The following is a 23012-nucleotide window of genomic DNA, read 5'->3' on the forward strand; positions in this document are numbered from 1 at the left end:
ATGTCTTACTGCTGCTAAGTTGCTTCAGTTGTGTCTGACTCTGTGCAACCCCATAGACAGCAGCCCACCAGGCTCCCCTGTCCCTGGGATTCTCTAGGCAAGAACACTGGAGTGGGTTGCCATTGCCTTTTCCAGTGCATGAAAGTGAAAAGTGAAAGTGAAGTTGCTCAGTCGTGTCCGACTCCTAGCGACCCCTTGGACTGCAGCCCACCAGGCCCCTCCATCCATAGGCTTTTCCAGGCAAGAGTACTAGAGTGGGTTGCTATTGCCTTCTAGATAGTTAATGTCCAAAATGTATAAATAGCTCACACAACTCAGTACCAAGTCAAACAAAACAAAAGTGATCCACTAAAAAAAAAAAAATGGGCACAGAACCTGGACAATCATATTTCCAAAAAAGACATATGAATGGACAAGAGGTAGATGAAAATGTGCTCAGCATCACTCATCATAAGGGAAATTCAAATCAAAAGCACATTGAGATATCACTTCACACCTGTTAGAATGGCTATTATAAAAAATGATAAGAAATAACAAATTCTGTCAAGGATGTGAAGAAAAGGGAATCTTTGTGGACTGTTGGTGGGAATGTAAATTGATCCAGTCATTATGGGAAACAGTATGGGGTTTCCTCGTAAGTTAAAAGTAGAACCGCCATGTGATCCAGCAGTCCCATTCCTGGGTATATATCCAAAGGAAATGGAATCTCTAACTTGAGAAACTATCTGTACTGCCATGCTCATTGTAACGTTATTCACAATGTCCAACATAACATGGTAACGATCTGAATGTCTTCAATGAATGAAAATAAAATGTTATTTATACATATATGTGTGTGTGTATGTAGGTATGTGTGTATATAAATATTGTGCATAGATGTTTATATATTACATGTGCATACAGATATATACACATATATATTAGTGTGTAAATATAATGCAGTATATATGTATACATAATAGAATATTATTCAACCATAAGCAAGGAAATCTTGCTGTTTGTGACAATATAGATCACCTTCAGTGTGTGATACTAAGTGAAATAAGTCAGAGAAAGACAAATACTATTTGATCTCATTGATATGTGCAATATAAAACACTGAACTCATAAAAACAGAAAATAGAATGGTGATTTCCTGAGTATGGGGGGGTATGGGGAGATGTTGACCAAAGGGTTGAAACTTCTAGTTATAAGATGAATAAGTTCTAGAGGATCTAATGTAAGCATGGAGATAGTAGCCAATAACACAGCATAGTATTCTTGAAAGTTGCTAAGATAGTAGATGTGAAGTGTTTTCACCACACATATGAGTAAATAAAGAGAAATTGTTAATTATTCAAGGTGATGAATATATGTGTTAACTAACTTTGCTGTGATAATCATTTTGCAGTATATAAATGTATCAAATCAACACACTGTACACGCTAAACTTATACAATGTTATATGTTAAGTATATCTCAATTAAGTTGGAAAAATATGAATTAATATCAGAACTAAGCAGAGTGCTTAAATATTGATCACTCCAAAAGATAGAAAACCTGGAGACATTAATCTAAGAAAGACTTGGAGGAAAACCATCCCTGATCCTAATGACAAAGTAGAGGTGGCAAAGGAGCCATCTCTTGTCTATGTTTGTATTTTTGCACACGCTATAAAGTATACTAGGTGCTAGATGTTCAGACATGAACCTATAGATGATGTGTGTCCCTGATAATGGCAGAACATTGCCCCCAAATACTCTGATGGCACAGGAACTGTTTTCAACTGGATACTACCAGGTCTTAAATAAGATGATTCTATTTAATAAGTAAAATAGACTTTATTAACAAGAATGGGAAGCTTAAACTTCCTGTGGACTATACATAAAGGGAAAGGTCAGCAAGATAGGCCTCTGGCACTTCAAGTTGCTAAAAATAAAAGAAAACAATAAAAAATAGACAGACAGATAGATTAAACCACTACCTTGCAACTGTGATGGTTTTTGACCTCTGCTCAAATCCATACTCTATGACTTTCCAACTCCTAGTTTTACTATGTGCTCTAGCTTTGGATTCTGGCTCCTTTGAATGGAGCTGAGTTTGATGCTAACATTTTTTTGATACTGTTACCTGTGCCTTGTGCTCAACCAGTAAATTGTGAATGACACCTCCTTGCTTAATTAATTCCCGGAAAGATGAGTGGTATATACCGTGAGCTAAGCAGTTACAGTATTATTATTATTACTGATAACTACTGGTAGTACTATCACCATCATCAACTTTCATAGTATATGCTATGGAAGAGGAAAAAAAGAATGACTCACTTCTTGGCCCTAAAGAACTTACGATCTGCACATAGTCATTATATTTGATTGATTCACACTCCTTTATATAAGAGAATTTAAAATTATAATTAAGGCTTACAATAGTTGTCATTTTTAGAAAAGTAATATTACATGACATTTTCACTTTCAGCTAGGGATTTTAGGGAAGTTTATAAATATTACCTTGATAAACTTCACAAAACCCCTCTCAGGTTATATGTATAAAACTCACTTGCAAAGAGTTACTAAAGAAAAAAAAAAACAAAAACTATCCACCATTCATATCAAGTAATCTGCCCCAAGTCAAAAACAGCTCTTAATATTGTTCCTTCCAGTTGGATATAGCAATGAAACCTACCACCTCAACACCATGTCGTGTGAATGTTTTCCATAACTGTTATTTCTCTCAATGTGAACTGGTAAAACAATTGGAATATGTTATCATAATCTCATCTCTCGCTTAGGAGAGTAAGGCAAATACACAAGTATTGATGGAACAAAATCGGTCCAAGGCTTTGCTGTACTTGTGATTGCCTGATACAGTGTGCATTACGGTACAGTAGGTAGAGGTGAAACACGAATTATAAATGCCTTCTGGCCAGCTTCTTTGCCTTGTCATTCATCTAGAATAAGTAATTACCACTTCTAGCAATGCTGACTTGTGAGGGCAGCTGACACTGTCTGTAAGGGTGATGTAAACCCAAGCCCAGTTTTTTATGAGGCATGTATGGGACCAGTTTAGGCACCTCCCCAAACCTTGGCCTCCTCTGCTAGGCCCACTCCAGAGACTAGATCACTTGTCCCACCTCCAGGCAGAGTTACTCAGAGCAGACTTCTGTCAGTCCTGCCTGCTTGCTGCTAACTTCTTCTTCACTATCTTTTTCTCTTATCCCATATACTATATGGGATATACTATTCCATTGTAGCATGCTGCTGCTGCTAAGTCGCTTCAGTCGTGTCCGACTCTGTGTGACCCCATAGACTTCAGCCCACCAGGCTCCCCAGTCCCTGGGATTCTCCAGGCAAGAACACTGGAGTGGGTTTCCATTTCCTTCTCCAATGCATGAAAGTGAAAAGTCAAAGTGAAGTCGCTCAGTCGTGTCCCACTCTTCGCGACCCCATGGACTGCAGCCTACCAAGCTCCTCCGTCCATGGAATTTTCCAGGCAAGAGTACTGGAGTGGGGTGCCATTGCCTTCTCCACAACGTAGCATATACTATCCCAATTAGTCAGTAAAATATTTGGCTTCAACCTTCCAAATATCTCCAAAATCTGAAAATGTCTAATCACTCCACAGCTACCATCCTGTTTCAAGCCGCCATCAGCTCTTTCCTGGGCTGACAGAGCAACCTCTGGTTGGTCTCCTTGACTCTGCCGTTCCTTCCCTCTTGTCAGGTTACTCTCGACACACCACCCAGGACAAGCCTGTCAACATGGGAGTCAGATCATGTCACGCTTCTGCTTAAAGCTCTCAAGGACATCTAGTTTTGAGTGAAAGCCTACGTCATTACCAGGGGCCCACAGACCTCTTCATAATCTTGGTCCCAATACTCTCCAACATTATCTTCTACTAATCTCCACTGTGTTCACCCTTGAGGTTTCTTATTTTACTATCCAGACCTGCCCCAACTCAAGGTCTTCTTGTGCTCTGACCCCAGATATTCAGTGACTCACTCTCTCACCTGGTGGGGTTCTTCATTCAAATTTTGTCTATTCCAAGAGAACCTTCATAGCCATTTCACCCAAAATTGAAATTTCTCCATCACCTGAATTACTTTTTTCCTTTACAGTCTTTGCTACCTAACATATATATATATATATATATATATATATATATATATATATCTCCAACTGAAAACTATATGTGCTCGTCTTTTTTTTGATAACTTTGTCATTCTCAGCATTATTACAGTGCCTGATACAGTTTTATTGAATGAATGAGCAAGTTACTGTGAATCACAATGATCTCTACTTGCTCTTCACAACTCTATACCATTCATTTGGAATTTAATCATTGTCTGCTATGATTTTTTTTTTTTGACATGTCATGAGAAAACATCCTGGGATTCACAATTTGATTATAACCACATTACATAAAAGGAAAGTGTTAATACGCCTTTGTATCCTCCACCCCCCATGCCTAACTCAGAAGTGCACAGAAAGGTGAATGAAGAAAAGAATGGGAAATTAAACAGACAGATACAGTGTGGCTGGTGAGTGATGGGTCATGGAATCCAAGAGTAGAAGTGGGTAGTGGAAGAAGCTGGAATCTAAGAAGGATAACTGAGAATTAAAGATTAAGGCAAGGGAGTTGTAAGCACCTCAGATGGGGAGTCAGGCTGATGAGAGCATCCTGCCGTCTACATGAAATCCAGTTGTCCCTGATGAATTGAATATTCAACCCACACGCCAGCTTCTTTTAGTCATGTCTTCCTGTTTGTCAGAGCTCTATTTGGCAGATACCAGACACTGTTCTGTTAATTTTAAAAACTGGAAACAATATAAGCAATTGAGACAAATAACAGACCCCAGAGAGACTGTGCTCTTTTCTGTATTTCACAAAGGTTCCTACTGAGTCAAATCTTACATTCTGAAAGGTTAGGCAAAGTAGTTCTGGAACAAAATACAAACTTAGATTGGCTGCTTTCCAAGTGCCTCATTCTAAAATAATATAAATTTAAAGTGCAATTCTGGAATATTTTAGACTCAAGGACTATATGTGTGTATACATATATATGGCTATATGACTTAGCAAACTGGTCAAAGAACAGGTGTATATGCATATGGGTGTATGGTGGAGAGAGGGGCAGTTAGAGGATTTGGGTCAGTGAGAAGGAATGAACAAAATCTGGAAATGGTACCTAGCTTTGTAGCACACAAAAGTATAGAATAGAGTGAGCAGAGCTAAGTTTTATTCTAAAGAGGGTTGTAGAGATCAATTATGTAGGCAGACTGGTAGAAAAGTCTACAGAATAGTCTATGGGTGAAAAAAATAAAAAGAGAAAACCTTAAAAGAAAACAGCTTTGAGAGGTGGTGTGATGAGAGATCAGAAGTACACTTTGTGAGCATGGGAAACCCAAGGATGGATGGTGGAGGGGCTGATGCTGTGGCCTGGCATGCAGCTGAGAGTCCTGGGTTCATGTCTGTGCTACCTCCCCCCAGCTGCCAGGACTGTACAAAGCATCCTTGGTGTGTACAGCACTGCCCTCGTCACCTGCCTCTTTTGCTGTGTCACTGTTTAAGAACATGTCATGTTTGAGTGAAAGCAAAGATTCAGGCATCAAAAGGGATTCCATGGAAACATTCACTTCCTACCTAAAGTTTACTAGAACATAGGCTGTTGTCACTAAATCAACACCATTTCCTTATTTTTGTAATAGTTTCCAGTGAGCTGTACTTTCAAGTTCTTTCATTGATCTTCTCCCTCTCTCTGAGACTTTTTAATTGACATCTTTGCAACATACATCCAGGCTTCCCTGGTGACTTAGATGGTAAAGAAAATGCCTGCAATGCAGGAGACCTGGGTTCAATCCCTGGATCGGGAAGATGCCGTGGAGAAGGGAATGGCTACCCACTCCAGTATTCGTGGCTGGAGAATTCTGTAGACAGAGGAGCCTGGTGGACTAGAGTCTTTGGAGGGTCACCTAAGAGTTAGATGAGACTGAGCAACTGACAGTTTCATTCTGCAACATACAGAGCTCCATCCACACGCCTTCCTCTAAAGCTAGGAGACAGTATCATGCATACATCTGAACGTTGCTGTTGAGTCCGATTTGTGGCATGTGTCCACTGCTTCCAGGGTTTTCTTAAAATTCCATCACTTTTATGTATCCCTCAAACTTCTGAATCACCCTCTTGCCTTAGTTTTACCCCTCAACATACTTCTGAGACTGTGTCACATAGACTCGTCTCGAGAGGGCTGAAGGAGTGGCTCATTTCTGAGGAAATTATGGCGTGTGTCAGTCTCAGAGTTATCGGCCCCTCCTTCAGCTTGGCGTTTCCAAAAATCAGACTCATTACTGAATGTGCTATTCAACACCATGATTATGCCTCTGTTCTCTCTAAATCAATTTCTCTTCAGTTCCTGTTAACTGTGGAGGGTTTTTATGTCTCCCCACTCAGATGACTCTCCTCCTCCTCCCAGATCTCACCTGAAAACACAAATTTTCCATCTTTTCTTTGCCTCTTGATGCCTCTCCCTTCTGTTATTTAACTTTGCAATTGTATCACTTAACTCTGCCAAGTATCTTGACATGCAGCTTGCTCAAAAGCTGAAAACTCATCTTATTGTTGCAGACTCCTCCCAGATTAAAGATCTGTGTTTGTGCTTTGTGTATCATTACCTTCGTAGATAAAAGAGACAAGAAATTTAACAAAACCCACTGTTAAATCTTCTGATAACATGTGAAGTTCGACCTAAGGCTGTTAATGTTATACATATAAGCCCTGGTAAATGCCTGACACACAACATCCTGATAGATTATCTGCTGTTAAAAACACAGACCTTTCCATTGAATTTATATCTTTTATTATAAAATGACTCTATGCTGAGCCATTATGGTATAGAAAAAAAGTGGTGATGAGAGCAAGAAGAAGCAGCATTTGGATGTATGTCTGTCTCAACCTCTCATCCTGCCCTTAGCCATGCGAGTGTCCGTCCGGTCAAGACCACCATGCTGTTTTCACACCAGTTTCGAGATTGCAAATCAGTGTAGGTGCTGCTGGTTCCCTGCACCTCTGATCCTGCCTTAACATAACTCTTTGTGCCCATGCTCTGAGGCTTTCAGACTCAGCTCTGAGTACACTGAAGCAAAATTAGAGCAGCTGGGCAGAGTGTCAAAACGGCAGAGCTAACATCAACGCAAAACCCCAGTGACTCCCTGCAACCCAGACGACAGTGCTCCATCAGAGGCTGTAGATTAGCTTGCATCCATATCTAGATGCAACGATTTGTGCACACTTGTTGGAAAACCTCAATGACATAATAAATCATTTTTCCTATGAGCTTAATTGAGTTTCTGAATATATGTTGGTGCCAGTTCAGAATACGATTCCACAGTTTTATTCTCGATTACTGTATTAATCCTTTGGTTGATTTCTTAGCATGCATGTAAAGAAATGAACAGTCTGACCTGCTAAGCATGTGGATGGATAGCACTTTAAAAAAAGGGATAGATTTATGGTGCACCCCAGGTAAATCTTTAGATAAAAGGATTGTGATATCGTTATTGCTACCATTATTATTTGCTGTGACCAATGTTATACATTTACACAGTTGAATCAGAAATAATATAATCATGCTTTTTACTGTCTTCTTCAATTAAGTGCCCTGAGTAAAGTAATACTGTCTTAAGTTCTGTTTTGTTAATTTGCAGGCTGGTGATGGAATGTCATCCTTTTGACTTCTAGATTCCTTGTAAGTAAATGTGATTTTTTCCTAAAATTGAGATTGCCAAAATGTTCCACTGTTTAGTTTTTGCTTCTTTAAGTAAAATATAAAAATAATTCTAAGAGAAATCCTTTTTTTTCTATGAAATTCTTTATATTTGCTGAGAGTTTATTGGTGATTTTATAAATTTGGTACATAAGTATGTTTTCTGAACAGTGTCAAGAAAGTAACCTTCTAAAATTTTATGACAATCAAACTCCTAAAAACCTTTCAATAATGATCTAATGCATTATGAATACTAGTATTACATATTAAATACTAAATGAATTCAAGTGAGGAAACTTTGAATAGTAAGAAAACCATTTTCTTCTTTTATCTGCATGCCAATTACCATTAATTTACTTGGTTTTCACTGAAATCATGCTGATCATAAAAAAAAACTTTAATATTTATGTGGACAATAGAACATTATTATACTGTGATAATTAATATGCATTCTTATTTAACTATTTAGAACCCAATTAGAACAATATTTCAAACAAACACAAAATCTATAAACCAGATGAATCATTGAGGTTGCTATTTATTCAGTGCATCACCCAATTAAAATTCAGCACTTGAAATATTACATAAACTGCTCTAAGGTTTAATGTTGATGGTCACATATTGATATGCTCTGGGTATAATCAATTGGACATTGATATTGTGCTAATCAACAATGTGGCTGCTGCTTGGTGCTGTCCATTAAGAGATGCTTGAAGAAAACATCAGGTACTGGACCAGCTTTCCATTCCCAGGAAACATTTCTGAGGAGGGGAAGGAAAGGGGAATCATCCCAACCTCATGATTTCCCACCCTTTCCTTTGGACATATTCTTCTTCCCAATGGTGATCCTGGAAGGAGGTAAACATGGTACTTAAATTCTAGAAGCAATTTGGAGTTCATTAAGAGATAATTGTGTTTCTAAACTTGCTGGGAAGTACTGACTTGAACAGACTGATTGTATGTATGCCAGGCTTCTGTCAGTCTCAGCATTCAAGATACTCTTGTCGGCTCTCCATGAGATTGGTGTTGTTCATGATTTGTGTGCCAGAAACTGCTTGAACCTGTATCTCGTTGGCGGTATTTGCTCCTTCATCATCAGTGAAGAGAGTGGTGGGGAGGCTGGGCTCCTTTGAAAGGTGTGGTTGGTGGGGGAGGGGGACCAAAGATCCTTAGTGGTGTGGAGACTGTGTGGTTATAACATTTAGTTATTTCACTCTTCACGTGTGTGTGTGTGTTTATTTTGTAAGATAAATGTCCATGGGAATAACACAATTTTAATGTATGAATAAAATGTAATTTTGTTTCTGGCAAAACAGCCCATGAAGTGGAAGTGAAGGTGCAAGTCGCTCAGTCGTGTCCAACTCTTTGCAACCCCATGGCCTATACAGTCCATGGGATTCTTCAGAGCAGAATACTAGAGTGGGTGGCCTTTCCCTTCTCCAGGGGATCTTTCCAACCCAGGAATCAAACTGGGGTCACCTGCATTGCAGGAGGATTCTTTACCAACTGAGCTATCAGGGAAACCTCCAACAGCCCTTAATGAAAGACAAGTGTGTATGTATCTGTATATCGGTATCCATTTAAAAAACACATCACAGTTAGACTAGACTCTGTTTGGGGTTCCTCAAACACATGAGAGCATCCTTATTATATAATAATCCACATTCACATCTATAGCCATTTTTGGACAAAAAAGAAAAGAGGACAAAGTAGGTGAAATAATTCAGCATGCTCTTAAAATGATACAACCAACGGGAGTGAGCATGAGTGGAAATGGAACACCCTTAAAAACAAGTACGTTCTCTTTTAGCGGTGGCAGAGTAACGAGAAAAACAATTTGACATGTTATTGTCATAAATTAATATTCTAGTCATTATAGGTGTGCCATAACAGTTCTGATTGTGATAAATTTGTTTGGAATCCATGTAGTTCAAACATTTGTTTTTAGAACTGTTTGTCACTTTAAACTACTTAAGCAGTTTGCGATGGCACCCCACTCCAGTACTCTTGCCTGGAAAATCCCATGGATGGAGGAGCCTGGTAGGCTGCAGTCCTAAGAGTCAGACACGACTGAGCGACTTCACTTTCACTTTTCACTTTCATGCATTGGAGAAGGAAATGGCAACCCACTCCAGTGTTCTTGCCTGGAGAATCCCAGGGACGGGGGAGCCTGGTGGGCTGCCGTCTATGGGGTCGCATAGAGTCAGACACGACTGAAGTGACTTAGCAGTAGCAGCAGCAAGCAGTTTCCTGGTTTTAATGAACTTACTGCTTGGAAGCACTGACTGTAAATTTGCAAGACCAAGTGACTGAAGCTACCCCATGGAGGGTAGCACTGTTGCTGTAAGCATTTTGTGTGTGTTATGAGTTGATGTTTTGAATGCCTGCCTCCCTTCAGTCAGTGGGATGTTATTTTGAGTGCTATGCTTGAGTATCAAAACCTGTTCCATCTTCAGTGCAATTATCTTTTGCCAATCAAGTGCTTTAAGGCACAACCCCAGAATATCTCAAATATGTTTTTCTGTTAGCCTATCTACAGCCCCACCCCCATCCCACATTTAGGGAGTGTCATTACAGATAATGTGCAGTGAATTTTCTTTCCATAACCAGTTATGGATGCTCCAAGGTGAATCACATGCCACGATGCCTTCTAAATCATAGTATTTCTCACTTGGTCCCAGGTTGATGTCCCTGGTGTGACCACACATCTGGCATTGCTTCTACTCTCTCTCTTGGCTCTTCCCAAGAAGCCTGCTCTCCTACTAATACCAAGACTAAATCCAGCCTCTGTACCCCCACACGGTTAAATTTTGGAGACAGAGTCTTGGGTGAAGTAGAAATGAATAGCTTTATTGCTTTGCCAGGCAAACAGGGCCACAGTGGGCTAATGCCCTCAAAACTGGGTGTCCTAACCTGGAGCAGGTAGTGAGGAGTTTTATAGTAATGGTTCAAAGAGGGTGTGATCAGCATTTCTGATGGGTTGGTGGTGAGATAAGAGGAAGTCAGCATCGTCAATCTGGTTTCAACCAGTCAGGGATCTCTGTGCTGGTGGGCAATAGACAGTTAACTTTCCCCACCTGCTGGGGGTGTCAGTGTCTGCAAAACCGCTCAAAGATTCTGTGTATCCCTTGAAGGGGAATTAGGACCCTGCCCCAAGGCTGCTGTATTGTTTCTTTGCATCCCTTCCCTTCCCTGATTCAAAACTGCTTGAATTTGTTCTTTGGAACTCAGGGGTGGGTCATACGTGCTGAATGAAGCCTGTTTCTTGTAGTCAAGAAATGAGAGACGCAGAAAGATTTTTGTGTCGTGGAGCCCCACAGGGTCCTGCATGGTTTCACTGTGTAATCAGACCACAGATAGGGTGTAACCATGGAAATCAATATTAAACTAATAATTCACTGTTTCTTCTGTCTGGAGTAACATTTCCCTAACCTTCTGCCTCTGTTCAAATCCTACTCACCCTTCAAGCCTCCAGAAAACTTCAAGCTCTTTCATGAAACACGACCTGCTGATGTCCTTCTTCAGTATTAATATTCCCTTCCATTGTCTAAGTGTGAGGACATTCTCAAGACATTGATTATATCACTTGCAGTGGTTGGTGGTTTAGTTGCTAAGTCGTGTCTGACTTCTTGCAACCCCGTGAACTGTAACCCACCAGTCTCCTCTGTCCATAGGATTTTCCAGGCAAGAATACTGGAGTGTGTTGCCATTTCCTTTTCCAAGGGATCTTCCTGACCCAGGGGTTGAACTTGGGTTTACTGCCTTACAGGTGGATTCTTTACCAGCCGAGCCACCATAGAAGCCCTATATCACTTACAGTTTGCTTTCTATTAGAATCTGTTTATTCCTCATTTTTCATCCAATTATATGTTTAGTACTGTGAGAAAAATATAGTGTGTCACCTTTCACAGAGTAAGTACTCAATAAGTGTTTATTTATATTAGCAGTTCAGTTGTACTCACAACAGTTTTAGAACCTTCCTTAATTAACAGTGTAAATTCCAAAATATTTAGAGATGGTCCATATATTCATTTTAAATACTCACAGGCATTTTTATCACGTGGACTTGCTATTTGTTTTTTTAATCCTGTATATCCTTTGCTAATTTCATTTATCACAAATGCTTTGGAAAACATAACAATACTTAATTTGGACTGTGATAAAATGGCCTGTGGCCGAGTGTTCACACACTCATTCACTCATTCTGGGAATACTGATATCTAATCTTGAGCTAGTAATTTTCTGCAGCAGACTTGTGACATGGCATATGGTGTGGTATATTCTATGATAATGAAAGAAATCATATACTTTAAGACACCAGATAAGGAGCCAGTTACTCCCTAGAAGTTACTCTTCTAGGGATGGTTGCTTCACTGAAATTTTGCATATTTATTTGTGTCAATTAAAAAATTAGTCACAACCTAAAAATTGAGAGTTATATTTTCTTTGGCAAAAATTTTTAGGACTTAAGCCCTGGAGACAGCATCTTTAGTAGCTTGAGAGAACAGCTCTGAGGGGGAAAGGGAGAAGAGCCAAGTTATATAGAAATTGTGAAAAAAAAGGGCAGGTAGTCTGGCACCCCACTCCAGTACTCTTGCCTGGAAAATCCCATGGACAGAGGAGCCTGGTAGGCTGCAGTCCATGGGGTCGCGAAGAGTTGGACACGACTGAGCGACTTCACTTTCACTTTTCACTTTCATGCATTGGACAAGGAAATGGCAACCCACTCCAGTGTTCTCGCCTGGAGAATCCCAGAAACAGGGAGGGCCTCGTGGGCTGCCGTCTCTGGGGTCGCACAGAGTCGGCCACGACTGAAGCGACTTAGCCGCAGCAGCAGCAGCAGCAGCAGCAATCTGAACATCAAGAACTTATTGATAATGAAAGGAAATCAGATATCCCAAGTTAAGGAGTTTAATGCTTTCCTATGAATGGGAAGAAACAAGAGCTTGGGTTCACTGAAATCATTCCTTTCATATGCATCTCAGCTCTCTGGAGTCAGTAATTTGCATTTTCACACCCTGAGTTCCTCAAGGCTCCCCATAGGGAGGGGCTGCAGCCTGGTGGCTGCCAGGTCCCACAGTGCCCTTCTCCTTCCTGAGCATCCTGGAGGGCTGGAATCACTGATGACCATGACATCCTTAGTTTTTGATATGGCAGGAAATACTGTTTCTCATTTGGTATCAAGAGAGATATAATATTTTTTCAGATAAAGAAATAATATGATATATGATTATAAAATAACATTAGTTCATCACTTACTAAATGCCAGATACATTTTAGTCGTTTCACATGTATTAGCTCATTTAATGGTCTTCGCTATTATCAGCATTTTACTCTACCAATGAAGGTAGGCATAGAGGAGGCACATTATTTGCCCAAGACTACATAGCAAGATGGTGGCAGAGTCAGGATTCAAATCTGGATAATCTGGTTGAAAAGCCCAAGCTCATGATATCTCTTTTAGGATGCTGACTCTGATGACTTTGTGGAGGGTGGGTTTTGGTGGGGAGTAGTCAGGAAAGCTCTTGCCATTTCCTAGATGAACAACTGTTTGGGAAATGATGGGAAGAAGTGGCAGGGTGAGAGAGAGCTTTGGAGGATTGGAGCAAGTGTGCTGATAGTATTTAAGGAATAATTGACTGTATGAAGGAGAGAAAGAGGTTGAGAATGTATATTCTAATCTACTGGTTTCAAAGAATATAGACTTTATGTCATCAATCAGATCAAAAATAAAGGAGTAGGAACACATCTCAGGAACAAGATACTGGATCAAATTGTAGGCGTATTGTCTTAAAGTTTTCATCACAGTGGAAACACTCAGGGAGTCATTGGGAGGATGGATCTGGCCCATGAGAGGGAAGGTGAGGTGGAGAGATTCAGGTCTGAGAGTCATCAGAGGAGGGGGTATAGGAACTTTTGGAGGAAATGGAGAGCACAGGGAAGGGCCAAAAGGAGACAGGTGATAGCCAGGCAAGTTGAAGATGCAGAGCAAGTTACTGAGGACATGAGAGACAGCACAGAAAATGCAGGAAAACATGAAGTTTGAGAATAAGTGGGAGAAGAAAATTTCAAAAATTAAAGTGGTCAGTGCAGGCTGTACTAGCTTGACTGGAAAGACTGATAGAAGACAGTGAATTTTTTAGTGAATAGATCTTTGAATGAAGCTGTAGGATGGAAATAAAGAAGTGAATATGGTTTTAGTAAGTTAAGAGTAAGCAGGAACCATCTTTCACAATTTATGCAGTGATAGCTGTGTTACAGGAAGCATTTTTCTTTCTGTTTGTATCGTTATTTTAATATGAAAGAACCTTGAATTTTGTGTATACAGAGAAGAAAGATGATGTGGCGAACAGATATGAATGATATTATGGATGAGGGGATAATGCAGAGAATTGGGACATGGACAAAAGAGAAAGATAGAGATGGGGTAGAGATTAGATTTCTGATTTCCAGTATACAGGGAGAAACAGTTGTTCCTCTGGAACTAGAGGTGAGAAAGAAAAGGGTCCCTGCAGGTAGGTTTGAAGGTAGAAGTCACTCCTTCAATGGATTTCATTTTCTTCAGAGATCAAGTTGCTCAGCAAAGAATCATAGGAGTGGGGTTGAAGCTTGAAGTTAGAAGACATTTCATGGAAAAACACAAGGTTGGTGAATAAGGACAAAAAATCAAACAGCATCATGAGGCATCCCCAAGTTGAGGTTGGAAACCATCCATTGGTCACTTAATCATTTTATCTGGTTATATGATTTGCTTTGGTATTATTCAGCTCTTTTAGGAAAGAATTAGAGCCTTGTTTGATAAACCTTAAGTAACTGGGGCTTTGTAAATAAAGGAACGTGGGGATCTTCCTGATGTCCACAATAAAACTGAAACTCATTCAGAATTATTCAGGATACTGAAATCTCAAGAAATACTTTGTTACCACCCAGGACCAAGCACCAGTCGTTGGCATCCAGATCTGTTTTTATTATGCTTTATTCCTCAGCTACAGATACATACAAATGAATAGGCTTTCCTATTCATCTTATAACTTATCTATAACTTATAATTTCCTATAGCATCTTATAACTTATTATAACAGCTCTGTGTATCAGGGTCCCCCAGACCACCCCCAGTTCTGTGTTTCAATGGCACTCACAAGACTGCTCAAATCATACCCATAGCCATAATTTATGATGATAAAAAATGCAAACTTTATCATCATAAAGTACAGTGCAAACTCAGCAAAGGCAAACTACAGAGTCAGGTGTAAAGGAAACCAGGCACAATCTTCCAGGGGTCCTGTCCCAGGGTAGTCACTTAGGATACACCAGATGTTCCCAGCAATGAGTTCCAACATCATGTATGGAACCCTGTCTTCAAGGAAGCTTGGAGAGACTTAGCGCCATGACTTTTATTAGAGGAGTTGCGTTAGGCAGATACTACCTGGCACATACCAAGGTTCCAGACTCCCAGGAGGAAAGCAGGTGTTTAGTGTAAACTATAATATTTGTACAAACAGTTCAGGCCCAAGGGGTCACCTTGTGAATTTCAGTGGTGGGAAGGGGGCCCTCTCAAAATCCAGGCCCCCACGTGACAACCAAGGGCTACATTGAAGCCTTGCAAGTTGATTAGGTTAACGATTATTTTCACACTCTGCCCCTGCTACTCCTCCTATTTCTCTCTCCTCTCTTTGCCACATGATTTCTACTTATTTAGATATTCTACTCCTTCCTTACTGCTGCCGACTTCTTCTCTCTTTACTGGCTTCTCTGATCTCTGCTGTCCATTATCTATGAGTCTCCTTTTGAAACCAGTTGAAAAGAGAACTTCATTGGTCCACCTGGTCTGTTTGGACCCTGTGAGGCAGAGCTCTTAGTGCTGGCCACTCAGAGGGGTCCCAGTGAAGCCCATGAACTTGTGCATGGTCCAATCAGCTGTGAGTGCCAAGGTGGCATCAGGTGTTAAGTTTTGCTCAGAATATTCTTTGAGCAGCTTGAGCTTTCAGGGAATAATAGACTCCTTTCCAAAGCAACAATATCCCTTATGCAGGGACTGGGAACAGAGAGAAAGGGTAGTTGGGTTTACCCAAGACTGGGGAATGATTAGGATGTGAGAAAATAACACAGAATTATTAAAAGTTATCAATCTCAGAGCACAGGCTGAAGAATGGAAATGTCATATTTGCCATGCTAATTCATCTTTTTAAAAATGTTCTTTGAGCACATTGCTTTATTGGTTTTTAGTTATCTACTAAATGTAACCCAAATGTGTTATCCTTTCATTATCCATCTTTGCATTGTCATCAACTTAACTTCTGGTCTTTTTTTCTAATACAGCTTTACCCGAGTCGACTATAACTCTACCTTGTTCTGCAGAGAGCATTTTGGAGTTCTTACTTTTACACTGCTCTATCTGACTGGAATGCCTTGTGCTAGAATCATAACTCCTCTCTCATGGTCTAGTTGCAATGGTACCTCTTCCAAGAAGCCTCCTGCAGTCGTTCCAAAGACAAGTTATCTTTCCCTCTTCAATGAACTAATGTGTGGTATGAAACAGAACATGAAGCAAACATTCCTCCAAATGATTTTAGCTCCTAAACTCAACCAGTAGCACTTTTGAGCATAAATAAAGCTTTAGACTCTCTTTTATCTACCTTAGCAACTAATAGTATTTTGTGTAGAGAGTCAATAAAGATGTTTGAATGAATGAATAAATTAATCTGTCAGTATGGCATGCATGAGCATTATTAGGCTGTTCTACCTTTCTTTCAATTATAGTGGCTCCATTGGAGCAATTATACTTCTTTCTTATCACTTGGGACTACATGTCAAAGAATTTTGTGACTTAAACATGAATAAGAGGGAAACGTCTACAGTGAAAACATTAGCTCCTAATCTCACTGCCACAGTACCTACTGTGTGTTTAAGTTTTGCCGTCATCCTGGGTGCATTTGTCAGCAGCTCCATTACTTTTACAAGTTCCATCACAGTGTGTTATTCTTGATCCAATTCCGTCATTTGAAGGTCACATCAATAGAAGGATGAGAAATGCCCAGTCTGAACAGAACTGCCAGATATCCTGGCAAACATTCATGCTTCTGCTTGATTGGCAAAATGGGAACATGCCTTTCTACCCCATAGGTTTTGTTTTAGTAGATGATCATGTTCCAGAGGTGAAATATGAAACAAAAATTAAGGCATCTGACTGCAAAACGTCCACTTTTATTGTGCTTTACTCTCAAGGAGTGACATGTGCAAATTAGAAAGCCCTATAGAATGGAGCTTATTGATTACACTACTAAAATATTTGTATGCATCCTATTTAGAAAACCGTTCAACATCCTTCCCATAGAGGTGGTACGGGCTTGCCTGACTTAATTACTTTAGTGATTGGTGTGGTTGCATGTGTGTACAGAAAGCAAAGGAGGGGGAATTATCCAGATTTCAAAGTAGTGAAAATGATGAAATATGGCATGTGCTCTGAAGAGCAGTATGCTTCTGTGTCCTATTTCCTCTTCTCATCTTGAACAGAATGTCAGTAAAACAGGGGAAAAATGAACTACTTAACACAGTACAGTTCTGCCTTCTTTAAAGAAAATGAAATTTACTGTTTGTGAATGAAGTTTCTGTCTAAATGATGTCATTAGGAAAACATACTTTCTCATTTCTTAAGCGTTCTTATCAGTACCTGCTAGAGTGAATTTTCAATTTGTGTTGATCTCCTGATTATCTGTCCATCTCCCTTCTCAGGTGAACAAAGTGGAAAGATTGTAAACTAAATAGAAAGTCCGCTTCAGTCACTCTAAGAATTTAGACATTGAGTGGAATATCACTAGTGAAAATCATTTAAGAGTTTCTCCTTTGTTGCAAATCAAAGCAAAACTTACAAACCCATGGATTTAAGAGCTTAAAGATATTTGAGATTGTCCAGTCCACTGGTTCTCAACTCTATTAGATTCAAAGCTCCCTTTTATACCAAATAGTTTATTATAAAAATTCTGTGAAATAAAATTCACAGAAAATATCACCTGTGTATAATGATCATTTAAAAAAGTTAACATTATGAAGTAATATGAAGAAGATATAACAGTGATGTATAATAGACCTGTGTATGTCCACATGTGAATAAATACTCATATGTCTCTGTAATAGAAGGCATTGCAAACTCATTTCATCTTGCACCTACTCAGAGGGGCACAGTGAATCCAGAGCTATACATGCAATGTTATAAGTGTGTGTTGGTGATTTTCTATAATGAGGAATAAGTTTTAGTAAAATTCAAAACAAAAGAGAGTGCAGTTTTTCATTATGTGGTTTCTGCTTTGCTGGAAAGTTTTATGACAATTAAATCTTAGCCCAAAATATCTTGTGTTCATAACTAAATGGAATTAGATGATAGGGTTAGATAATTGCAAACAGGTGTCCCCCTTTGAAATTTTCCTCTCCAAAGTCCTACACGATGGGTACTTCTTTTCCCTTCATCTGCCATGTCCTGTGCATTGCCAGGCGTTATCATTCCTGGCTTTCACTCCCTGGATGATTGTAGTGCCTTCAAGGATGGTTGGGCTTCCCAGGTGGTACTCGTGGTATGGTACCTGCTTGCCAATGCAGGAGACCTAAGAGACACAAGTTTGATCCCTGGGTTGAGAAGGACCCTTGGATAAGGAAAAGGAAACACACTCCTATTCTTACTTGGAGAATCTCATGGGCAGAGAAGCCTGGTGGGCTACAGTCCATATAGTCGCAAAGAGTCGGACACAACTGAAGCAATTTAGCATGCATGCATGCAAACATTGTTACGCTAAAGTTGAATATTTACAAGTTTTCAAAAGTCCCTTGGGGCTGCTTCTGTTGAGGACCTCTCTCTGATCCAACACTTCCATGCTATAGATTAGGAGAATGAAGCCTGGAAAACTGAAGTAAATTTACCTGAAGTCACATAGAATATAGCTGAATTAAGTGATCAACTTAGGTTTGGGGCTATTCTGAATCTGACCTTATGCCAACACAGACACTCTGGTATAGGCAGTGTCGAGTGGAACAGTTCTCCTGAGAGCAAAGGCTGTAACCTTACCAAGTAAATTGTATGCACATGTTGAAGTAGCCCAGACAGACATCCCAAAGGATCAATATATTTCCTGAATACAAATAAACCAAACCTGCACCTTCTATTCCCACTAATCTCATCCATCATCTTGCAAAATCTTCCCTCCCTCTCTTGAAAATATCTTCTAAGCCTTTTCAAGAGCTTCTTATAAATTATCCTTCTATCCAACAAACATATAATTTTCTCTCTGTACAGCTTCCAAGCCTCTTCTTCCTTACTTTTCTACAAATATTTCCCATTGTTCATGGTACTTATAAACTTGTATGGTCACCACCCCTGTGATTGTACTTCTCTGCATGTACTCATTTTGCCTGTATGTCAGGAGAGAGTTCATTCTCACTGGTTTTATCTGTCCTACTAATGGATCAATCCTGAAGGAGCAACTAATTCCAGACATCTAATGTCATGTTAAACACCCTGTGGTCACTCCATGAGTAGTTGACAGATATATATCCACCTGAGAACCGGGATAGGCACAATTCTAATGGTAACCTGATATGGGATATAAAAATAATGAGGTTATATAAAATGTAAAAAGTTCTAGATCCTTCAAATATTAGTGATAAATAACAAGCTATTCTTCGGACTGCATTTCATGACATTTGATTATTGAAGCTTCTGGACGAGAGACTGTTTTTGTCCTAGTTGCTATGAGCCATCTCCAGGGAGACTTCCTGTAGCACTCTTCACAGTGGAAACTGATCAGTAGAAGGGTCATCCAATTAGTTCCTATGGCTCCAGGCAGAGCTCTACTTAAACTGTCATCAACTTTTAGCAATCTTCAGAGAAAGAGATTCTACAACACCCCACAGTAACTAGACCCTTATGTCAAGAATTCATCTCTGTCTCTCTGTCTCTCTCTCTCTCAAAAAAAAAAAAAAAAAAGCCAGTTATCTAAAGTTATTTATTTTTCTTTTAGCATTATTGGAGAATAGCAACCTTGAGTCAAGATGATTAATATGAAACAACTAACAAGCTTTAAGATGTTAAGCCATCTGTTTATTCACTTGCATTGTGCTAAAGAAAAGAGCAGTGACTTTTTTCTTTCTGATATCACTCCCACCTCTACACATTAAACCAACTGTGCATTCGAGTTATTGTGGTGTTTTAATATGTGCAACTGCCTTCTCTTCTGCCTGTTGCTGTTTATTAACAAATAGTGAGCCCATCCAGTGAAATAAAATTCAGTGATAATGTCTGGGAAGTTACAAATACTAAAAATCTACTCAAGGGCCTTGTCAAATATGTGTAAGAATTTATTGTCAACTTAAACCAGAAATACTCAGTAATATTTAATATCCACACTGAATGGCACAGAATTCCATCAGAATATAGCAATTGATATCATTCTACCCCTGTCACTTCCTCCATTCATCCATCCAACAGATATCTATTTCCATATTTTGCATCAGGGTTAGACACTGGGGTCACAGTGAACGAAAAGTGAAAGTGAAGTCATTCAGCTGTGTTCAACTCTTCGTGACCCCATTGACTGGAGCCTACCAAGTTCCTCTGTCCATGGAATTTTCCAGGCAAGAGTACTGGAGTAGGTTGCCATTTCCTTCTCCAGGGTATCTTCCCAACCCAGGGATCAAACCCGGGTCTCCCGCATTGCAGGCAAACACTTTACCATCTGAGCCAATAGTGAACAAAATATTTATAGCTTCCCTTTCCAAATAACTTATCTTTTAATGAATTAGATATTGATCAAAAATATCAAATACCTTTATACTGTAACTTCATATTGAAAGATGCCATGGACTAGTCAAGTACATCTGACATGATTTGAAGAGCAGAATATGAAAGAGTGGATGGATAAGTTTTAAGTGACAATATTAAACTTAAACTTGTGCTGTATGCTTAGTCGCTCAGTCACGTCTGACCCTTTGAGACCCTATGGACTGTCACCCACCAGGCTCCTCTGTCTATGAGGATTCTCCAGCCAAGAATACTAGAGTGGGTTGCCATGCCCTCCTCCAGGGGATCTTCCCAACCCAAGTCTCCCACAATGAAGGTGATGGATTCTTTGCCATCTGAGCCACCAGAGGAGTTAATAAGGGGAAGGTAGGAGGAAGGAAATGACACAAATGAGGAAATAACACATGCAAAGCCAAGGAAACAAAAAAGAGAAGAAACTGTTGGAAGACAAAAGGCCAGTTTTCTGGCATGTGGAAACAAGAGGAAAAGGGTTCTTTCTGAAGTTGAAATGGGATTCAGGAGTCAGGTCATTGAGTAACCCACACATCATGTCAAAAATATAGTTCTCTCTACTAAGAAAACTTGGTAGCCAGTGAATCCTAGCTTTGTATTTTGAAAATGTCTGTTCATCTGCATTGTAAAGAATTCATTGAAAAATGCCAGAGTGAGAACTTCTCCAGTGTTCCAGTGGTTAAGAATTACTTTCCAATGCAGAGAGCAGGGGTTCAATTCTTGGTTGTGGAACTAAGATCTTACATGCCTTGTGGTACAGTCAAAAAAGAAAAAAAAAATGCTAGAGTGAGTGCATGTAGACTTCATAATAGGATTACAATAGGCAAATCATATTAGAGATATAATTAGGATTTGGGATTGTCAGTGACAGTGGAAAGAGGGGAGATGGATTTAAGAGACATTTAAGGGATAAAATTAGCATTTATTTTTGAAGAGTTGGATTTGGGGGTGCATGTTGGCACCTACTTTTCCAGCATATGAGTAGGAGAAGATTCATTCAGAGCAGAATCAGTGGAAGACTAGTGTGGGTGAGAAGATCATGAAGACCACTGTGGACAAATTGGGTTTGAGGTTTGTTTTTAATATGTGGACATGGAAAATAGGCAGGTATAGACATAGGTCTGGAACTTGGAGAAAAGACTGCATATGCTGTTTTTACTTGGAGTCTGTGTACAGGTGGCACTCTAAGCCATGGACAAGTGTGTAGTTGCCGAAAGAGAATGCATTATAAAGAAGTCTCTATGTATTTAGAACTACAACCTTGAGGAACATAATCCATATGGAGAAAAAATAATCCTATAAGTGAGACTGAGAAATGCAGGTCAACAAAGAAAAAGAAAATGAGATTCCAGATGAGAAACGGTCTAAGAAAGATGGTAGTCAACACTGTCAAACAGCTGGGAGTCCAAATAAGATGAAGGTTGAGATTCCACTGTGGACACCAGTGCTAGGAGAATTTCTGGATCCGTTTGTAACGGCCAGTAGAGTGGAGTGATCAAGGCAGAAACCAGATTGGATAAGTGGAAGGTGACAACTAGAACTAATGAGTATGTATCAACAACTTTCTAGACAAGCATTGCCATGAGTGGCAAGAAGAAAGATAACAGCTGGAGTTGGAGGAGAGTGAGGTTCAGGGAGAGACAGGCATTTTTATACATTGATGGGAAGCTCACTATGTTTAAAAAAAAAAAGATTCAGATGCAGGGGATAGAGAAGAGAATAATAAAAGGTTCCTGAGAAGAGGAAGTAGAATGAATTCAGAGTAGAGTTGATGTTAACTGAAAGGATGTGTACTTTATTGAAGAAAATTGCTATTGAAGAAAATGAGTGAAAAAATGGTTGCAAATGCAAATGTATTTTTAATTAATTTTTATTGGAATATAGTTGCTTTACAATGCTGTATTAGTTTCTACTGTACAGCAAAGTGAATCAGTTAAACATATACATATAGCCACTCTTTTTTAAAATTCTATTCCAATTTGGTCATTGCAGAGTATTGAATAGAGTTCCCTGTGCTATACTTATCAGATATCTATGAGTAAGTTCTTATCAGATATCTATATCTATATGTGCTTAGCCTCTTAGTCGTGTCTGATTCTTTGACAACTCTATGAACTGTAGCTCACCAGGCTCCTCTGTCCATGGGAATTCTCCAGACAAGAATACTGGAGTGGGTTGCCATGTTCTCCTCCAGGATTTTATATATAGTTGTGTGTATATGCCAATCCCAATCTCCCAATTTATCCCTCCCCACAGCTTTCTACCTTAATAACCATAAGTTTGTTTTCTACATCTGTGACTCAGTTTATGTTTTGTAAATGATACAAATGAACCTGTTTACAAATGCAAGTGTATTTTTGATACTGGGAACCTGAGTGAGTTCTCATCTGATGTTACCTATTTTTTCCAAGAATTGGTGGCCAGGTATCTGCTGTGGTTAATGAGAGAATAAGATGAGGTAAGCAGAGCTTTGAA

The 23012-nt window shown here is 39.5% G+C and overlaps 1 protein-coding gene across 12 annotated transcripts in view; it reads left to right on the forward strand.

Moving 5' to 3' along the window:
- The window catches only part of TENM3 (teneurin transmembrane protein 3), a 2746241-nt gene that overhangs the window by 1083308 nt on the left and 1639921 nt on the right, over positions 1-23012 (forward strand). For all 12 annotated transcript variants that reach the window (XM_027530163.1, XM_027530171.1, XM_027530173.1 and 9 more), the window contains exon 5: positions 7680-7720. The gene's annotated coding sequence lies outside the window, so the exon portion shown is untranslated. The remainder of the gene's footprint in view (positions 1-7679; positions 7721-23012) is intronic.

This window comes from Bos indicus x Bos taurus, chromosome 27 (assembly GCF_003369695.1).
Source record: "Bos indicus x Bos taurus breed Angus x Brahman F1 hybrid chromosome 27, Bos_hybrid_MaternalHap_v2.0, whole genome shotgun sequence".
NCBI classification, from domain to species: domain Eukaryota; kingdom Metazoa; phylum Chordata; class Mammalia; order Artiodactyla; family Bovidae; genus Bos; species Bos indicus x Bos taurus.